Source organism: Macaca nemestrina, chromosome 3, assembly GCF_043159975.1.
Source record: "Macaca nemestrina isolate mMacNem1 chromosome 3, mMacNem.hap1, whole genome shotgun sequence".
NCBI classification, from domain to species: domain Eukaryota; kingdom Metazoa; phylum Chordata; class Mammalia; order Primates; family Cercopithecidae; genus Macaca; species Macaca nemestrina.
Genome location: NC_092127.1, coordinates 85,741,235 through 85,761,600, shown reverse-complemented (window position 1 = coordinate 85,761,600; position 20,366 = coordinate 85,741,235). Strand labels below are relative to the sequence as shown.

Here is a 20,366-nt window from a genome sequence, read left to right as displayed (position 1 = left end):
GTATTTCCCTGATAATTAGTGATGTTGAGCATTTTTCCATATGCTTGTTGGCCATATGTATATCTTCCTTTGAGAACTGTCTGTTCAACCCCATTTTTTGATGGGATTGTGTTTTTCTTGCTGCTTTGTTTGAGTTCATTGTAGATTCTGGATATTAGTCCTTTGTCAAATGTATAGATTGTGAAGATTTTCTCCCAGGCTGTGGATTGTCTGTTAACTCTGCTGGTTATTTCTTTTGTTGTGCAGAAGCTTTTTAGTTTAAATAAGTCCCATCTATTTATCTTTGATTTTGTTGCTTTTGCTTTTGGGTTTATGGTGATGAAGTATTTGCCTAAGCCAATGTCTAGAAGGGGTTTTCTGATGTTAACTTCTAGATTCTTTTTGGTTTCAGGTCTTAGATTTAAGTCGTTGATCTATCTAGCAGTTAGTTGATTTTTGTATAAAGTGAGAGATGAGGATCCACTTTTATTCTTCTACATGTGGCTTGCCTATTATCCCAGCACCATTTTTTAAATAGAGTGTCCTTTCCTTTTATGTTTTTGTGTGCTTTGTAGAAGATCAATTGACTCTAAGTATTTGGCTTTATTTCTTGGTTCTCTATTCTCTTCTGTTGGTCTATGTGCCTATTTTTCATACCAGTACCTTGCTGTTTTGGTAACTATGGCTTTATAGTATAGTTTGAAGTTGGGTAATGTGATGCCTTCAGATTTATTCTCTTTGCTTAGTTTTGCTTTGGCTATGCAGGCTCTTTTTTGGTTCTATATGAATTTTAGAATTGTCTTTTCTAGTTCTGTAAAGAATGATGGTGGTATTTTGATGAAAATTGTATTGAATTTGTAGATTGCTTTTGGTAGTATGGTCATTTTCACAATATTGATTCTACTCATCCATGAGCATGGAATGGATAGAATCAATATTGTGTTGCTTATGAATTATCTCAGCAGTGTTTTGTAGTTTTCTTTGTAGAGGTTTTTCATGTCCTTGGTTAGGTATATTCCTAAGTATTTTATTTTTTGAAGTTGTGATGAAAGTGGTAGAGTTCTTGATTTGATTTTCAGCTTGGTCACTGTTGGTGTATAGCAGTGCTACTGATTTGTGTACATTAATTTTGTATCCTGAAATTTTGCTGAATTCATTTATCATTTCTAGGAGCTTTTTGGATGAATCTTTAGAATTTTCTAGGTATACAATCATATCATCAGCAAATAGTGACAGTTTGACTTCCTCTTTACCAATTTGGATGCCCTTTATTTCTTTCTTCTGTGTGATTTCTCTGGCTAGAACTTCTAGTACTATGTTGAATAGAAGTGGTCAAAGTGGGAATTATTGTCTTGTTCCAGTTCTCAGGGGGAATGCTTTCAACTTTTCTCCATTTAGTATAATGTTGGCTGTGAGTTTGTCATAGATGCTTTTATTACCTTAAGGTATGTCCCCTCTATGCCTATCTTTCTGAGGGTTTTAATCATAAACAGTTACTGAATTTTGTCAAATGTTTTTTCTGCATCTACTGAGATGATCACGTGATTTTTGTTTTTAATTCTGTTTATGTAGTGTATCATATTTATCAACTTATGTATGTTAAACCATGCCTGCATTCCTGGTTTGAAACCCACTTGATCATGGTGGATTATTTTTTTGATATACTGTTGTATTCAGTTTGCTAGTATTTTGTTGAGGATTTTAGCATCCATGTTCATCCAGTATATTGGTCTGTAGTTTTCTTTTTTGTTGTGTCCTTCCCTGGTTTTGGTATTAGGGTGATACTGGCTTCATAGAATAATTTAGGGAGGACTCCCTCTTTCTCTATCTTGTGGAATAGTGTCAATAGAATTAGCACCAATTCTTCCTTGAATGTCTGATAGAATTCAGCTGTGAATCCATCTGGTCCTGGACTTTTATTACCATTTCAGTCTCTCTGCTTGTTATTGGTTTGTTCAGAGATTCTATATCTTACTGCTTTAATCTAGTAGGGTTGTATATTTCCAGGAATTTATCTATCTCCTGTAGGTTTTCTAGGTTATGTGCATAAAGATGTTCATGGTAGCCTTGAATGATCTTTTGTATTTCTGTGGTATTGGTTGTAATCTCCTGTTTTGTTTCTAATTGAGCTTATTAGGATCTTCACTCTTCTTTTCTTGGTTAATCTTACTAATGGTCTATCAATTTTATTTATCTTTTCAAAGAACCAGCTTTTTGTTTCATTTATCTTTTGTATTACTTTTGTTTCAATTTCATTTAGTTCTGCTCTGATCTTCGTTATTTCTTTTCTTCTACTGGGTTTAGGTTTGGATTGTTCTTGTTTCTCCAGTTATGTGAGGTATGACCTTAGATTGTCTATTCTTCCATGTGCTGATGAATAGAATGTATATTCTGCAGTTCTTGGGTGGACTGTTCTGTAAATATCTGTTATGTTTGTTTATTATAGGGTATAGTTTAAGTCCACTGCTTCTTTGTTGATTTTCTGTCTTGATGACCTGTTTAGTGCTCTCAGTGGAGTAAAAGTCCCCAACTATTGTTGTGTTGCCATGTATCTCACTTGTTAGGTCTAGTAGTAATTGTTTTATAAATCTGGGAACTCCAGAGTTAGGTGCATATATATTTAGAATTGTGATATGTTTCTGTTGAACTGGTGCTTTTATCATTATATGATGTCTCTGTCTTTTTAAACTGCTGTTGCTTAAAATTTTGTTTTATCTGATATAAGAGTAACTACTCCTGTTCACCATTCCAGTTGCATGGAATATCTTTTTCCACCTCTACTTTATGTACATCCTTGTGTGTTAGGTGAGTCTCCTGAAGACAGCAGAAATTTGATTGGTGAATTCTTATTTATTTTGCCATTGTGTATATTTTAAATAGAGCAGTTAAGCACTTTGTATTCAATACTAGTATTGAGATGCGAGGTACTGTTCTATTCATTGTGCTATTTGTTTCCTGAATACCTTGTTTTTTTCATTATGCTGTTGTTATATAGGTTCTGTGAGATTTATGCTTTAAGGAGATTCTATTTTGGTGCATTTCAAGGATTTGTTTAAAGGTTTAGAGCTCCTTTTAGCAATTCTTGTAGTGCTGGCTTGGTAGTGGCAAATTCTCCCAGTATTTGTTTGCCTAGAAAAGACTGTATCTTTCCTTCATTTATGAAGTTCAGTTTCCTTGGATACAAAATTCTTGGCTGATAAAGGAGGCTAAAAATAGGACCCCAGGCCAGGCCCGGTGGCTCATGCCTATAATCCCAGCATTTTGGGAGGCCGAGGCGGGTGGATCACCTGAGGTCAGGAGTTCAAGACCAGCCTGGCCAACATGGTGAAACCTCGTCTCTACTAAAAATACAAAAATTAGCCAGGCGTGGTGGCAGGCACCTGTAATCCCAGTTACTCAGGAGGATGAGGCAGGAGAATTGCTTGAGGCCAGGAGGTTGCAGTGAGCTGAGATCATGCCACTGCACTCCAGCCTGGCCAACAGAGCAAGACTCTGTCTCAAAAACAAAACAAAACAAAACAAGAACAACAAAAAATAGGACCCCAATCCCTTCTAGCTTCTAGGGTTTCTGCTGAGATATCTGTTGTTAATCTGCTAGTTTTTCCTTTGTAGGTTACCTGATACTTTTGCCTCAGAGCTCTTAAGATTCTTCCCTTCATCTTGCCTTTAGATAACCTGATGACTATGTGCCTGTGTGATGATCTCTTTGTGATGAATTTCCCAGATGTTCTTTGAGCTGCTTGTATTTGGATGTCTAGATCTCTGGCAAGGCTAGGGAAGTTTTCCTCAATTATTCCCTCAAATATATTTTCCAAACTTCTAGATATCTCTTCTTCCTTGGGAACACCAATTATTCTTAGGTTCAGATGTTTAACATAGCTCCAAACTTCTTGGAGGCTTTGTTCATTTTTAAAAATTATTTTTTCTTTGTTTTTAGTGGATTGGGTTAATTAGAAAGCCTTGTCTTCCAGCTCTGAAGTTCTTTCTTCTGCTTTTTCAATTCTGTTGCTGAGATTTCCCAGTGCATTTTACACTTCTATGTGTCCTTGATTTCCAGAAATTGTGATTGTTATTTATGCTGTCTATTTCACTGAAGAATTTATTCCTTTCATATCCTGTATCATGTTTTTTTATTTATTTAGTTGGCCTTCACCTTCCTTTGGTGCCTCCTTGATAGCTTAATAATTGACCTTCTGAATTCTTTTTCTGGCAATTCAGAGATTTTGTCTTGGTTTGGATCCATTGCTGGTGACCTGGTGTAATCCTTTGGGGGCATTAAAGAACCTCGTTTTGTCATATTTCCAGAGTTGTTTTTCTGGTTCCTTCTTATTTGGGTAGACTATGTCAGAGGTAAGATCTGGGATTCAAAGGCTGCTGTTAAGATTCTTTTTTCCCACAGGGTGCTTTCTTGATATGGTATTCTCCCCATTCCCCTAGGAATGGGGCTTCTGAGAGCTGAACTGTAGTGATTGGTTTTGCTCTTCTTGGTCTAGCCACTCAGCAGAGCTACTAGCCTCTGGGCTGGTACTAGGGAGTGTCTGCAAAGAGCTCTGTGATGTGATCTGTCTTCAGGTTTTGCAGCTGTGGATATCAGCACGTGCTCTTGTGGAGGTAGCAGGGGAGTGAAGTGGACTCTGTGAGGGTCCTTGGTTGTGTTTTTGTTTAGTGTGCTGGTTTTGTGTTGGTTGGCCTCCAGCCAGGAGGTGGCACTTTCAAGAGCTCATCAGCTGTGGTTCTATAGTGAGGAGGCTAACTTGCTCTAGGGCTACCTGGTTAGGTATTCAGGTGTCTCAGGCAGTGGACAGAGCTATAGAACTCCCAAGAGATTATGATCTTTGTCTTTGGCTACCAGGTTAGGTAGAGAAAGACCATGAGGTTGGGGCAGGGATAGGTGTGTCTGAGCTCAGCCTCTCCTTGGGGGGGCTTGCTGCAGCTGCTGTAAGGGATGGGGATGTGGTTCCTAGTCCAATGGAGTTACATTCCTAGGGGGATTATGGCTGCCTCTGCTGATTCATACAGGTCACTAAGGAAGTGGGAGAAAGCTGGTAGTCACAAGCTTCACCCAGCTGCCATGCAACCTGCTGTCCAAAACGCCTATGTCATCCCCACTGTGCCCCCTGAATAGCATGGGGTCTATTTCCAGGTGCTGGTGATCAGGACTGAGAACTCGCCCCAGAGCACAAGCCTCCCTGTTGAGAAAGCAAGCAGACTCACAGGTTTTCACCATCTCGGGGAGCCTGCAGTGGTGATCCAGTTCCTTCAAAGGGTCCATGGATTCTCTTGGCTTTCCTGGTGTGTTCCTATGGTAGTTCTTAGAGCAAAAGTTCATGATGTGTCTCCACATGCTGCTGTGTTCATCTGAGCAGTAGCTGCAGGCTAGTCCTATGTCCTATTGGCCATCTCCTACAACAGTTCTGGTCATGAAATTTTAAGCACAATAGAGCATATCATGCCTATTAATTACGTATTTACTTGCTTCAATATTGCTATGAAAACTTTGAAAGTTAAGAATAGAGTACTAATATAACTATTTTAATATTTTTGTATGCCCGTTGCAAATACTGCCCAATGCACAGAACAGCCCCTCCCAACAATTACTAGATCCAAAATGCTCTTAGCACTGAGGTTGAGAAACTCTGATTTAGATTGTTAATATGTGAAAGAAAATCTATTCGAGAGCCTCTGGAAATTATTTTCTTTCTGCCATTAAAAGATGTAGAGGATGACATTGCTTCTTTAATTTAATTTAATTTAATTTAATTTAATTTAATTTATTTATTTATATTTTGAGACGAAGTTTTGCTCTGTCACCCAGGCTGGAAAGGAGTGGCATGATCTTGCCTCACCGCAACCTCTGCCTCCTGGGTTCAAGCGATTCTCTTGCCTCAGCCCAGCTAATTTTTGTATTTTTAGTAGAGATGGGGTTTCACCATGTTGGCCAGGCTGGTTTCAAACTCCTGACCTCAAGTGATTCACCTGCCTTGGCCTCCCCAAGTGCTGGGATTACAGGCGTGAGCCATTGTGCCCAGTTCCGAGATTGCTTCCTTTAAGTTTTTTTTTAATTTTTAATTTTGGGATTGCTTCTTGTACTGCTGGATGTTGTCTTGTATGAATGTGATACCTGGAACTCTGGTAGCTATCTTGTGACTCTGAGGGGAAGCGAGGTATATTAGTTATGGTTCTCCAGAGAAACCATTAACAGGCTATACCTGTGTCTATCATCTATATCTACAAAGAGATTGATTTTATTTTAAGGTATTGGCTCATGTGATTATAAAGGCTAAGAAGTCTCAGAATCTTTCCTCTGAAACCCAGAAAGACTGATGGTGTAGTTTGAAGGCTTGAGACTTGGAGAGCTGATGGTGTAGATTTCCCTTCTCAGTCTGAAAGCCTGAGAACCAGAAGCATCGAAGGCAGAAGACTGATATTCCAGTTCAGCAGTCAGTCAAGGAAAGAAAGAGAAAGAGATAAAAAATTCCATTACTTCATCTTTTTCTTCTATTCAAACCCTCAATGGATTGGGTGATGCCCACCACATTGGGGAAGATGAATTTCTTTGCTCATTCTCCTAATTCAAATGCTAATTTCCTTCTGATACATCCCTATAGACACACTTAGAAGTAACGTAAGTAACATTTAACCAGATGACTAGGCATCCCTTGATCCAGAGAGGTTGACAAATACAACTAATTGTCACAAGTTCATTCTTTTTCAACTTGGCACCCATATGCATCTCCTTAAATTATATTTAATCTCCAGACAGAGACAATAGCAAGGCCATAGTTCTGCTGTGATATAGTTACACTGCATACAACCAAAAATACACTCCCTCTTCTGTCTCAGTCTGCTCAGAATGCTATAACAAAATAACTTAGACTGGGTAATTTGTAAGCAATAAAAATGTATTGCTCATAGTTCTGGAAAAGGGGTGTCCAAGATCAAGGCACCAGCATATTCAATGTCTGGTGAGGGTGTGCTTTCTGCTTCAAAGCACCTACTTGCCCTCACATGGTGGGAGAGGGTCAGGGAATTCATTTGAACTTCTTTTATAAGTGCACTAACCCCTTCATGAAAATGGATCCCTATAACTTAATCACTTCCCAAAGGCCCCACCTCTTAATACTATCACATTTAGCATTATGTTCCAACACACAAATTTTGGGGGGACACCAACATTCTGATCATACACCTTTCCTAAAAGAAGAGGTAAATCTTTGAGTGTTGTTTACCCTTTTTATGAATATTCTGTAATTTAATAACTTTGTTGTAAAATAAAATTTACGTTGTACCCACATAAAATCAGTACATCTTGTTATATGATAAGGGAATAAGAGAGAGAAGAAAACAAAGATATTTTAGATACACACACAAACACACATGTTCATAACAAAGTACTCATGACAATTACAGGCTTCATTTTTATAACTGGTTACAAGATTCTTATAACTTGTCATACGATTGTAGTTGATATAAGTGGTACATGTAACTATCTTCTTCCACTACCCATTTTGTATGGTGCTGGTTCTATGTCTGGTAGACTGACCCAAACCTTTTCTTCTGAAAGGTCTAAGTCATTAGTGGTCCTATCTGAATTGAGTTATGATAGTTTTCCATTGATCTAAATCACAGGGCATGCTAATACTAAGAGGCATCTTAAAAGATCTACTGCATTCAAGACATTGTTTTTCTTACTTCCATTGTAGAGTAGTAGTTCAATTTCCCCCTGGTCATTAGCATCAATCACCAACATAGTAACTTTGTTCTTTTCTTATTGATTCAGAGGCATGAGGATTTCAAAGTGGGCAGGTGGCAGCCTTAACTTCCAGTTCAGTGGAATCATTGCTGTGTCTCCTGGTAGAAGTATCTTCTCTTTGAGACTAGGACATTCAGGCCAGCAGAATATCAGGTTGCATGAATAGGAAGCAAATATTTTGTTAGTGGGTCACAAGTAATAGTAGCATCACTCCTGTTTTCACTCCTTGATTTCTGAACCTGTAAATCCTGGCTATAGTAGAAACAGCATCATTTATCAGATGTTGATTCAGAGCATATCCTCAGAATCTTGCCCCAACCTTGCAAGTTCTTGCCACCCAGCTGGCACTAACTGAGTCTTTGGAAGAACATCCCACCATTTTATCAAACCAGCTGTTTTAGGATGGTGGTGAACATAGAAAGACCAGTGAAATTCCAGAAGCATGGGTCTGTTGTTGCACTTCTTTTGTTGTGAAAGGAACTCCTGGATCAGAAGCAATGCTGTGTGGAATACCATAATGCTGGATAAGACATTCTATAAGTCCACAAATGATAGTTTTGGCAGAAGTATTGCATGCATTGAAGGTAAATCCATATCTAGGGTAAATGTTGGTTTTAGTAAGAACAAAACACTGCTCTTCCATGATGGAAGTGGTCCAATGTAATCAACCTGCCACCCGGTAGCTGGCTGATCACCCTGGGGAATGACGCCATATCAGGGACTCATATGTGTTTTTTACTGCTGGCAGATTGATCACTCAATGGTGGCTGTAGCCAGGTTAACCTTGGTGAGTGGAAGTCCATGTTGCTGAGCCCATACCTAACCTTCATTTCTGCCACCATGGCCACTTTGTTCATGAGCCCACTGGACAATGACAGATGTGGCTGAGGAAAGAGACAGATTGCTAGCCACAAAAACAATCATCCTATTCACTTGATTATTAAAATACTCCTCTGCTGAGGTCACCCTTTAGTGAGCATTCACATGAGACACAAGTATCTTCATGTTTTTTGCCCATTCTGAGATCTATCCAGATACTTCTTCCCCAAATTTCCTTGTCAGCAATTTTCCAATCACATTCCTTCCTAGTTCCTGACCACCCTTTGCCCCAGCTCAGGAATTGATATACAATCACAAATTAAGCCATTTCTTCTTTTAAGAAAAGTGAACAACCAGGTGCACTCCCCTAAGTTCTGCTCACCAAGAGACATTTTCTTCACCAGGAAATTGTCCTTCAGCGATGTTCTAGAAAGTGGTTGTAGTGCTGTTGCTGTCTTTTTGTAGTGCTTGTATATCACACCAGTCCTGAGTGTCCTCTGTAAACCAGTCCTGAGTGTCCTCTTCCTCTGCCAACTGATTATAGAAAACAACTCATGAGACCATCAGTACAGACTCAGAAAGAGACAGCAGTGAAGCAACGGTGGGGACCAAAGGCATTTGGGCCAATTCTTCATGTTACTTGTTCCTTCTGGATGTCCTTAGCTCTGATCACATATGTACCACTTCCACTTGATGGCAGAGAGCTGCTGTACATGCCCAACTTTATGGCATGGTAAGTCAGATGACATTCAGTAAATGATGAGCGGCTCAGTTTCCATGGTTACTCAGTGGCCCATTGTCAAACATTCAGCCTCTACTAATGCCCAGTAGCAAGCCAAGGGCCATTTCTTAAAAGGAGAGTATTATCTGTGGTAGATGGCAAACCTTTGCGCTGAATTTCCAAAGGACTACCCTGCAATTTTCCAATAGGGTCTGCCAAAGACTCCAAATAGCATCCCATCTGCCATTTCTACCTTTCGACCACTATTGTATCTGCTCGATCATATGGCTCAAGTAGCAGAGCAGCTTGCACATCAGCCTGGACATACTGGGGAGCTTTCTTTTGCTCTGAGCCCCACTCAAAACTACCAGCTTTTTAAGTCACTAGGTAAGGGGGCTGGAGTAACACACCCAAATGAAGAATACGTTGCTTCCAAAATTGAAAGGGGCCCACTAGACATTGTGCCTTTTTCTTATTGTAGGAGGGGCCAGATCCATCAACTTGTTCTTCACATTAGAAGAAATATGTCAACATGTCCCATACCACTGATCCCTAGAAATTTCACTGGAGTAGAAGGGCCATGAATTTTAGTCAGATTTATTTTATATCCTTTGACATGAAAATATATTACCTTTAAGTCTAGAGTAGTTGGTACTTCTTAATTACTGTGTCAAATCAACATATCATCAATGTAATGGACCAGTGTGGTATCTTGTGGAAGGGAACAATGATCAAGATCCCTGTGAACTAAATTATGACATAGGGCTGGAGAGTTCATATGTATGTGAAATACAACTGTGATGTGTTTCTGACTTTGCCAGCTGAAAGCAAACTGCTTCTGGTGGGCCTTATGGACAAATATGGAGAAAAAGTATACTTTTTCCATAGCTACATGGTAGGTACTAGGAATGTGTTAATTTTCGCAAGTAATGAAACCACATTTGGTACAGGAGCTGCAATTAAAGTTACCATCTGGTTGATCTTACAATAATCTATAGTCATTCTGGTCATTCTGTAAGATTCATTTGTCTTCTGAATAGGCCAAATGGAAGAGTTGAATGGGGATGTGTTGGGAACCACTACCCTGCCTTTTTATTTATTTTTTTTTGTAATTATACTTTAAGTTCTAGGGTACGTGTACACAACATGCAGGTTTGTTACATATGTATACATGTGCCATGTTGGTGTGCTGCACCCATTAACTCATCATTTACATTAGGTATATCTCCTAATGCTATCCTAATGCCTCCCCCCTCCCCACAATAGAACCCGGTGTGTGATGTTCCCCTTCCTGTGTCCAAGTGATCTCATTGTTCAGTTCCCACCTATGAGTGAGAACATGCGGTGTTTGGTTTTCTGTTCTTGCGATAGTTTGCTAAGAATGATGGTTTCCAGCTGCAGCCATGTCCCTACAAAGGACATGAACTCATCCTTTTTTGTGGCTGCATAGTATTCCATGGTGTACATGTGCCACATTTTCTTAATCCAGTCTGTCACTGTGGACATTTGGGTTGATTCCAAGTCTTTGCTATTGTAAATAGTGCCACAATAAACATATGTGTGCCTGTGTCTTTATAGCAGCATGATTTATAATCCTTTGGGTATATCCCCAGTAATGGGATGGCTGGGTCAAATGGTATTTCTAGTTCTAGATCCTTGAGGAATTACCACACTGTTTTCCACAATGGTTGAACTAGTTTACAGTCCCACCAACAGTGTAAAAGTGTTCCTATTTCTCCACATCCTCTTTACACTGCCTCTTTCAAGTCCTTTATGGCTGCACTAATCTCTACAATCTCTGTAGGAATACAGGGTTGTTTTTGGCTCACTATTTTCCTAGGTGGAGGCAGTTCTAGTGGCTTCCATTTTTTCCCCCAACGTAGCCTTCATTCGATAGATTGGGAATCAATGTGGGGATTCTGTCAGTGGCTGAGTGTATTTATTCTATTATTTATTTATTTTTTGAGACAGAGCCTCACTCTGTTACCCAGGCTGGATTGCAATAGCATGATCTTGGCTCACTGCAACCTCCACCTCTTGGGTTCAAGTGATTCTCCTGCCTCAGCCTCCTGAGTAGCTGGAACTGCAGGCTGTAACTACAGGCGAGTACCACCATGCTTGGCTAATTTTTGGCATTTTTAGTAGAGACAGGGTTTCACCATGTTGGTCAGGCTGGTCTCGAACTCAAGTGATCCATTAGCTTTGGCCTCCCAAAGCACTGGGATTACCGGTGTAGGCCACCTCACTTGGCTGATTCTAATTATGCTTTTTCAGAACTAGAAAAATAACCACAGGATGGATTTGCGGACCTTCTGTGAGATGGACTTGAGCTCAAACTCCATTGGTCATCTGACTCAATAAATTCCTACTGTGACTAGTAGGCCACAGTGATGTTTTGGGTCTCCAGGAATTAATGTTAGTTTAGAGCCAGTGCCCAAGAGCCCCTAAAAACTCTGATTATTTCCTTTTCCTCAATGAAATCCTGATAACTGTATGTCCCTTTGGGAAAGGGTGGGAGAAAGATTAGCTGTACAAATTTTTGGCAATGTACCAGGGCTGTTCCTCAAGGGGAATTGGCTACCCTTTCACCCAAGGTGGCTGAGTCTGTAAACCGGCTAAGGTAGAAAAACAGATTAAGGGGCATATGTCTCTGCTTTTCTGATTCAGATTAGACTTTTGTTTACTTGACTTAGAACTTTTCTGCTTATACAGATCAAATGTATATATAATGGTTTCTTATTCATTTCACTTCTAGGAACGTCGTGATCAACTAGCTAATGACACAGGCCTGCACGAGTCAGACCATTCTGCTTGCTGTTTTCGCTTTGTTATCCACCACAGTAACAATGCCCACCATGCTTTTGATAGCTGAGTGCTTTCACTTGGCTCCTGCCACTGTAGCATCTAATTAGTCTCATTGTATTTATGTTTCTCAGTGTAGCATGTGCAGTTTCCACTGTAAGTTCTGGCTTACTGAGAAGAGCAGTCTTGAGCCCTTTAGCCCAGTGTTGAAGCTCTCCTCACAGATTTATTTCTCACAGTAATGTAAGTAAGATAAGTCTTCTGGGTCCTCCCAGCATGGGTGGGCAGGTCTTCAATGACAAATCCACTCTAACATTCTAATCTCCTTAATCTCCTTAAGTGTTTGTATTTATTCCTCTACATTCAACAAAGGTAGGTTGGGCATTTCCAGTTTCCTTACTGTGGGCCACATTTTGGTCCATTTCAGCCCACCAACCAAATGTACTGCTAGAGTTCATTCTAGCTCCCTGAGCTCAAGATTAAATGCAAAATCTCTGCTTAGTGAGCCAATATCAATAGATTTAGCCTGATCCATATTTATGTTCCTTCTATGGTTATTCCACACCTTTAGAATCCATTCCCTCACATGTTTCCTAGATTGTAATATGTATAAATTAGAAAACTCAGGTAGTTCTTTTGGAGTGTAATGTACCTTCTAATGGGTCACATTTTGTACCTTACATTAGGGGCCTGCTGGAACTCAAGTTTATTTATAGGTCTAGAAACAAATAGGTGGGTCTTTGGTGGAGGTGGATCCCTAGGAGAATCAGCATTGTCTTGTAGGGCTACTGCTTCAGGGGAGGCCATTACAGTTTTCTCAGTCAATGCAAGGTTAATACTCAGCTAGGCATAGAAAGGCTGATAATAAAAGGTGTGGGAAGGTTGCTACTGCTTGGAGTGAGGAGATCTCTTTCACTGTCAAAGAAGACTCATCAGAATTTAGAAGCTTATTATCTCCAGCATCATTAGGGTCTTCCCACATGTCCCCATCCCAACTTACAATATCTCATTCTTTCCATTCAACCTTCATTTTAACAGTAGACATTCTGAGAGGCTGATAGTTCATCTTGAATGGTAATTTAGCCAGTCATAGGAGAGGACCCATGTTTGATTTCCAGCAAGCTCAGCCCTGTAGCTGCAGGAGATAAGGGTTTTGTTCAGAACAAACATAGGAGATTTCTGGTCATTTTAAAAGCTCTTCACTGAGGAATTTGAATCCCTGAGTGCATCCTCTTTTTCGTTTTTTTTTTTTTTTTTGGTCCAGCAATATTAGGAGCAACCAGCTAGTCTTATTCTATTAGTTTTAAAAAATGTTCTAAAGTAGACACTCAGCTTCTTTCTTTCTTTTTCTTTCTTCCTTTCTTTTTTTAATAGGATCTTGCTTTGTTGCATGGGCTGGAGTGCAGTGGTATGCTCACCTCCTGGCTAATTTTAATTTTTTATAGATACAAGGTCTTCCTGTGTTGCTCAGGCTGATCCTGAACTCCTGGGCTCAAGCGATCATCCTGCGTCAGCCTTCCAAGTACTGCGATTATAGATATGAGCCACCACACCTGGCCAGCTCTTTGCTTCTTATAAGTGGTAGTACCAAATTCAGATATTTTGTATATCTCTATTGCCATGTTATATCATTGCTCTCTTTATTACTGGACTTTAATTAGATTAGAAAGCCAATTCCAGAAATTCTAGAAAACCAATTCAGAATATTCATGCTTAAAATTCGGTTCCCCTCTAGAACCACTGCTGGCACCAAAACCTTTATTAGTCAGGGTTTTATACAGAAATATAAGGAATAGAATATCTATAGTCTATAGTCTAGTTAGAGTAGAAATAGCTAAATATAATTTGGCCTGATAACTCAATAGACTTAAAAGGCTGGTTGTGCTCACAACTTCTTTTAAAACCAGGTATTTTGCACTGCATGTATTGCAACATTTATTACCACTGAATAATTTTCAATGCTGGCCTTACAGAGGCTATTTTTTCCTAGGTATTATATTTGTAATTAAGAGATATTCAGCAGTAGGCAAACTCTAATTACACAATATTCAGTAAAAGTAAAATTTAATAAGTAAAAGTAATAAGTATATGATGGGAATTTGATTTTGGCTGTAGAGGACTATTTTTTCACTTTTTAAATAAAAATTTTAAGGAGGTCCCACTTAGGGGAGAATAGTGTAGATTTGATTTTCCTTATTTCTCCCTCTCAGTGCAACTAAAAACTCTGGACATTAAATAAAGAGCAAATAAGGCTGAGGTGGGAAGATCACTTGAGCATGGGAGACAGAGTTTGCGGTGAGCCAAGAATGCACCACTGCACTCCAGCCAGGCATCACAGTCAGATCCTGTTTAAAAAAACAAAAAACAAAAAAACAAACAAACAAACAAAAGCAACAACAAAAAACAAATAAGAAGACTCTGAAAGGTGTGAAAGGAAGATAGAAGAAGACAAACTGGCCAGGGAATCTGGAACACAGTGGTGATAACAGCCAATGAGAAAAAACACATTCCCTAAAGGGGAAAAAAAACATTCAAATGACAGCCGATTTCTCATCAGAAACCATAGATGCTAGAAGAAAGTTTAGGCATTACAACATTGTAAAGTGTTTAAAGAAAAGAATTAACCCACAATTTCCTATTGGGTGAAAATATTATTCATGAAGAAAAAAAATATTCTGAGATGAATGAAAACTAAGAGAATTTGTCAACAGCTACCTACCCTAAAAAATGGCTAAAGGAAGTTGTCTAAACAGAAAGTAAATTCTGAAAAAAGAAATCTTGGAACATTAGAAATGAAGAGAATAGTTGTCTTCCCGGGACTATCCATCTTTTCCCACCGTTCACTGACCTTTGGAGGAGGGTGGGAGTTCATGCTGCTCTCTAGAAATACCTGCTCAAAGCCAGGAGTTGTGGGGACTGGTGGTCGCGGATGTCCTTCAGGTCCTAAATCTTAAGGAGCAAAGGGCATACTCTAGGACTGTTAACTAGGCTGAGGGCCTGGAGGGGAAGAGGATGTGTGGGTGGGGTCGGGGGTGAGAGGTCAGAGGGCCGCCAAGGGGGCGGAGGGAACCGGAGGCGGATGGCGGCTATGGCGGCTCATTATTTTCCACCGCAGGGGTGCTGAAGCGGGGACGTGGGTGGGACGCGTCCGGCTGTGGAAGGAGAGCAGCGGCCGCTCACAACATGGACAGCCTGTTGACGGCTGCGCCTGTGCCTACTGCACTGGCACAAGTGGATAGAGAAAAGATCTATCAGTGGATCAATGAGCTGTCCAGTCCTGAGACAAGGGAAAATGCTTTGCTGGAGCTAAGAAGCGAGAATCTGTTCCTGACCTTGCACCCATGCAGTGGCATTCATTTGGTACTATTGCAGCACTTTTACAGGAAATTGTAAATATTTATCCAGCTGAAAGACACAACCTTCGTCCAGGTGCTAAAATATGACACCACCACAAAACGCTGGCTTGCACAACTAGAGAAGAACCTGCAAGAGGGCCAGGTCACCGATCCCAGGGGTATCCCCCTGCCCCCTCAGTGATCCTTCCCTGTTCCCTCCCACTACTCCCCCAAATTGGGGAAAGGAGGGGGAACCTACAAGAAAAACAGCTCAGGTTTTATCACCGACTAGGAATAGACAATCTCAATGCTGAACCGCACTGGAGAAAAGGGGCAAGGTACCCCTGCTGAGGTGCATGGGCTGCCATCTCAGGCTGTCTTGAGGACCTGGGCTCCCTCTGCTACTCCCAGGAAATGGGCTCCTGACACAGCAGTCTGCCACCACAGCCCCAGGAGGGTGTCAACACCAGCAAATGCTGTATTTGCAGCATGTCCAAAATGACCCTTCTCCCCTACCTCTACCTAGCCACTGGCAGGGAGGGGAGAGAGTGGTGATAGCAGCAGCACTCTAGGCATGGCGAACGCCTGGGACCAAGCCATGTGGCGTTTTTTATTTTACCTTCCTGGAAGACTCAAGATGTGTCTCTTTATTCTCTCTCAGTATTTGTTTACTTTGGTTTTTTTGTTTTTAATCTCAGAGAGAGGTGTGTTGAGTGGGCACAAGCTGTAATATTCAGCAAAACTTTGTCAATTGGCACCGTTTACAAGTCTGTTAGCTGCATAAGCTCAATAAAAAGTTGGTCTGGGCATTACATCCCCTCTGGCAGGCCAATAGCTGCATCAAGCTGTTGGGAGAAATGGGAGGGCAAGGGAAAGATGTAAAGCCAAAGGACAGCAGGAACCTACCACCTGTTTTCCTTCTCCCATTCTACTCCCAGTCTGGAATGCCACAAGGACCTTAACCTAGTTTCTGGCTTTAGCTGCTAATTTTCCCAAATCTCAGTGCTTTCCCTTCCATTAAAATTAAAACAGATGTCTTAATTCATTGGGAGGTTCTTGGGATTAAGGTGACAGTCCACTTGATCCTATTCTTTGTTTTGGTGTGAATTTCAGCAGTTCCATCTGTCTTCATGATTGTACTTGAGCAGTATTAGCTGTATGAGTTAATTTTATTCAAATTGAAGATGGTTGAAGATGGAGGGCTGGATTCTGCTCACTCAGTCTTTTTTTTTTTTTTTTTTAACACATTCTCTTTTGGTCTATGAGAATTACAGGGTTGCTGCTAAAATATTCACTTGTTCTTACTGTGTCAGAGATTTCCTCTTCTCTGGAGCTTAGGTGGCTCTTCACAGTCCACAGGCTTGAATCTGCTGCAAGTGTAAACTGCCGTGCTTTCTCCAGTCCTTTCCCCTGCTAGCACCTGCTTTCTCATCCCCATCTCCAATCAAAGATGGGATTGCTTAATCCAGCTCTGGAGAGGGACCAAGTCTTTTCTGCCCACATCTCACACAATTGAGGTATCTGAACAAGTTTAGGGAGGGTCTATAAGGGGCAGGCTCAAAAAAAAAAATATGCAGAAGCAGTTTTGCCAACACAAGGGCTCTTTCAAGCCGACTTTCACCAAGAAAGCTGGACTTGTTAGTTGGCTTCTGTCTTTTTAGAGCCAAGAAAATAGTAATTAAGTAGCCTAGATATAGGAAGGGCAGAATAAGCACTTACTCCCCCTGCCTTCCAAGATGAAGAGGAGAAGCAGGCAAACCCTTAATAATCAGAAGTCTGAAGAGAAGTGATCTTAAAGAAAGCAGAGAACAGAATGGACTGGATAGACATGTTGACTCTATTCAGCCCGTAGTCTGTGATCTGGAGAGTCCAGTTAAGGTAACCCTGATTTTTGACAACTGCCTTCCTGCTGAGCCAAAGTTTTCGCATCCCCCCTCCACTGGGGAAGCAGCTGAGGCCCAGGGCCTTGCTCCCTGGGAAATTCTCTTCTCTCCATCTTTGGGTGCATTGGCCATGTTACTGTGCCAAAGTATCTTAATTCTTGTCCCATCTATTCTCAGCTGGCCTTGGAACCCACATAGGAGTTGGTGGGGGAGGGCTGGAATGGGTATTATTCATTGTAGTTGATTCTGATGTGTGTATTATATAAAGAGACCCCTCCCCTTATTTTGTGTTTTCCATCCCTCTCCCTCGACAGGATTGAAATAAAACATGCTTCTGTTTTGTTAAAAAAGAAAAAAAAAAGAAGAAATGAAGAAAAAACATACAACAAAAAATGGATACATCCAATAGACTTAATTTCTCCTCTTCAGTTTTGTAATTTATACTTGACAGTTGAAAAAAATTATAACACTGTGTAATGCAGTTGTCAATTTGTGTAGAGGAAATATTTAAGACAATTACAAGTTGGGGAGGATAAAGAAACATAGAGAGTGTAAAGTTTATATACTTCATTCAAACTGGTAAAATGTTAATACCAGTAGATTCTAATGTAATACTTAGGATAACCACTAAAAGTTTTATCAGAAGAAATAACACTCAAAAACACTAGACATGAATCAAAATGGAATTCTAAAATATGTTCAAGTAACATACAGGAAGACTAAAAAAAAAAATAAGAGAGAGAAAAAGACCAGAAAAATCAACAGAAAACAGAATAGAATGGCAGACAAGCCTTGATATATCAATGATTACATTAAAGTTTATATAATATTCCTCTCTGACTTTCAGTTGGTGCATTTAGATCATTTACACTAATGCATCAATTAAAAGACAAAGATCGGCAGAATGGATAGAAAACAAGACCAACTGCACGAGTTTTCTACAGAAAACTCACTTCAAATATATTTATACACATAAGTCAAAAGTAAAAGGATGAAAAATATATGCAAGCATTCAGGAATTTAAGGAGGAGTGGCTATATTAATATCAAGTAATTTAGAATTCAGAGCAAAGAAATTACAAGGAATGGAGAGTGACATTACACAATGACAAATGCATCGACCCACCAAACAATCCAAATGTATGTGCATCACACAACAAAAGTGTAAAATATGTAAAGAAAAAGGAATAAAACTGAAAGTAATAATAGGCAAATTCACAATTATTGTTAGATATTTCAACATCCATTTCTCAACAACTGATGCAATAATTAGACATAAAATCAGTAAGACTATAGAAGAACTCAACAGTATTGTGAACCAACAGGATCTAGTTAACATCTACAGAACATTCCACCCAACAGCAGAAGACATTTTTTTCAAGTACCCATAGCAAGAGACAAAATATTCAGAGTTACTCAACAAATATAAACAAATTTAAAAATATTGATATCATACAGATTGTATTCTTTGACCACAATAGTATAAAACTTGAAATTGATGAAGGAAAATTAACAGGAAAACCCCCAAACACTTTGAAACTAAACAATACATGCCTAAAAATTCCATGGGACTAAGAAGAAGTCTTGAAGGAAATAAAAACCTGCACTGAACTGAACAAAAATGAAAATACAATATATAAAAATTTGTAGAATTTAGCTAAAGAAATTTCAAGAGGTAAATTTGTAGCACTAAATGATTACATTAGAAAAAGAGGAAAAAGTCTCAAAAATCTAAGCTTCCACTTCAGTATCCATAAAAGAGCAAAATAAATCCAAAGCAAGCAGAAAGAAGAAAGCAATAAAACAAGAGCATGTATCAGTGAAATTAAAACCAGAGAAGCAATATAAAAGATCAATGAAACGAAAAGCTGTTCCTTGAAAATATGAATAAAACTGACAAAGCTATAGCAAAGTAAAAAGAGAGAAGACACAAATAACAAATATCAGAAATGAAATGGGAGATCTCTCTGCAGATCTTGAAGACATCAAATGCCTAGTAAGGCAATACCTCAGACAACTCCAAAAACACTAATTTGACAACTTAGATGAAATGGACCAATTTTGTCTCAAAAAACCTAAATCCAATTTGCATAATATGAAATAGATAATTTGATAGCCCTTTAACAAGGAAATCAAGTTTATAATTAAACATTTCCCCTCAAAAAGAAAGCTGCAGGCCCAGATACTTTCACTGGATAGTTCTACCAAATGTTTAAGAATTCACACTCATTCTATACAATCTGATCCAGAAAACAGGAGAGAGGAGAATACTTCCTTACTAATTCCATGGTGCAAGTGTTATTCTGATACTAAAACCAAAAAGAGACAATGTAAAAAAGAAAACTAAAGACCAGTATCTCTCATGAATATAGATAACAACTTCTTAACAAAAGACTAACAAATAGAATTCACAAATAGAAAAAGCTGGCTCAATATTTGAAAATAAATTTAATAACAAAATTAACAGACTAAAGAAAAAGACCATATGACTATATTGGTTTATTCAGGAAAAGCATTTGACAAAGTTAAACACCCATTCATGAGAAAAACTCTCAGAAGACTAGGAATAAGGGGAAACTTCCACAACTTTAAACATCTTTAAAAATCCCCAGTTAATGTCAAACTTAAAAAACTGAACACTTTCCCCTAAGACTGGGGCTAGACAAAAATGTTGACTTAACATTGCTATTCAACATAGTGTGTGAGAAATTTTAACTAGTGAAATAAGCAAGAAAGGGAACAAAAAGCATCAGAAAAAAAAATAAAACTGTTTATAGATTATATGATGCTTTACAATGATTCCAAGGATTATGGGACAAAAGGCCAGTTTCAAACTGGGAGAAAATATTTGCAAACCTGACACATTTGCTAAAGACAAATTTTAGAATGTAAAGAACTCCAAAAGTTTACATTAAAAAGTAACTGAAGTAAGAAATGAGCAAAAGACATGAAGAGACATTTCACTGAAGATAATACAGTAGTTTTTCCTGGCCATGGTTTTGCTTTCCAAAACCAAAAATATTACATGGAAAATTCCAGTAATAAACAATCCATCATTTTTAAATTGCATGCTGT

General features: G+C 39.2%; 2 long non-coding RNA genes across 3 annotated transcripts in view; one reads left to right on the top strand and one right to left on the bottom strand.

Annotated features, from left to right (window-relative positions):
* Positions 1 to 20,366, top strand: part of LOC105486325 (uncharacterized) — a 115,695-nt gene that overhangs the window by 48,014 nt on the left and 47,315 nt on the right. The window lies entirely within an intron of this gene.
* On the bottom strand, positions 6,194 to 15,089 carry LOC105486324 (uncharacterized). 2 transcript variants are annotated; one of them, XR_011621133.1, is made up of 5 exons: positions 14,923 to 15,089; positions 13,075 to 13,209; positions 8,934 to 9,085; positions 7,672 to 7,856; positions 6,194 to 6,400 (listed from the first exon to the last, which is right to left on the bottom strand). It is a non-coding gene; the product is annotated as an uncharacterized lncRNA (long non-coding RNA). The 2 variants fall into 2 exon arrangements; XR_011621132.1 differs by lacking the exons at positions 7,672 to 7,856; positions 8,934 to 9,085.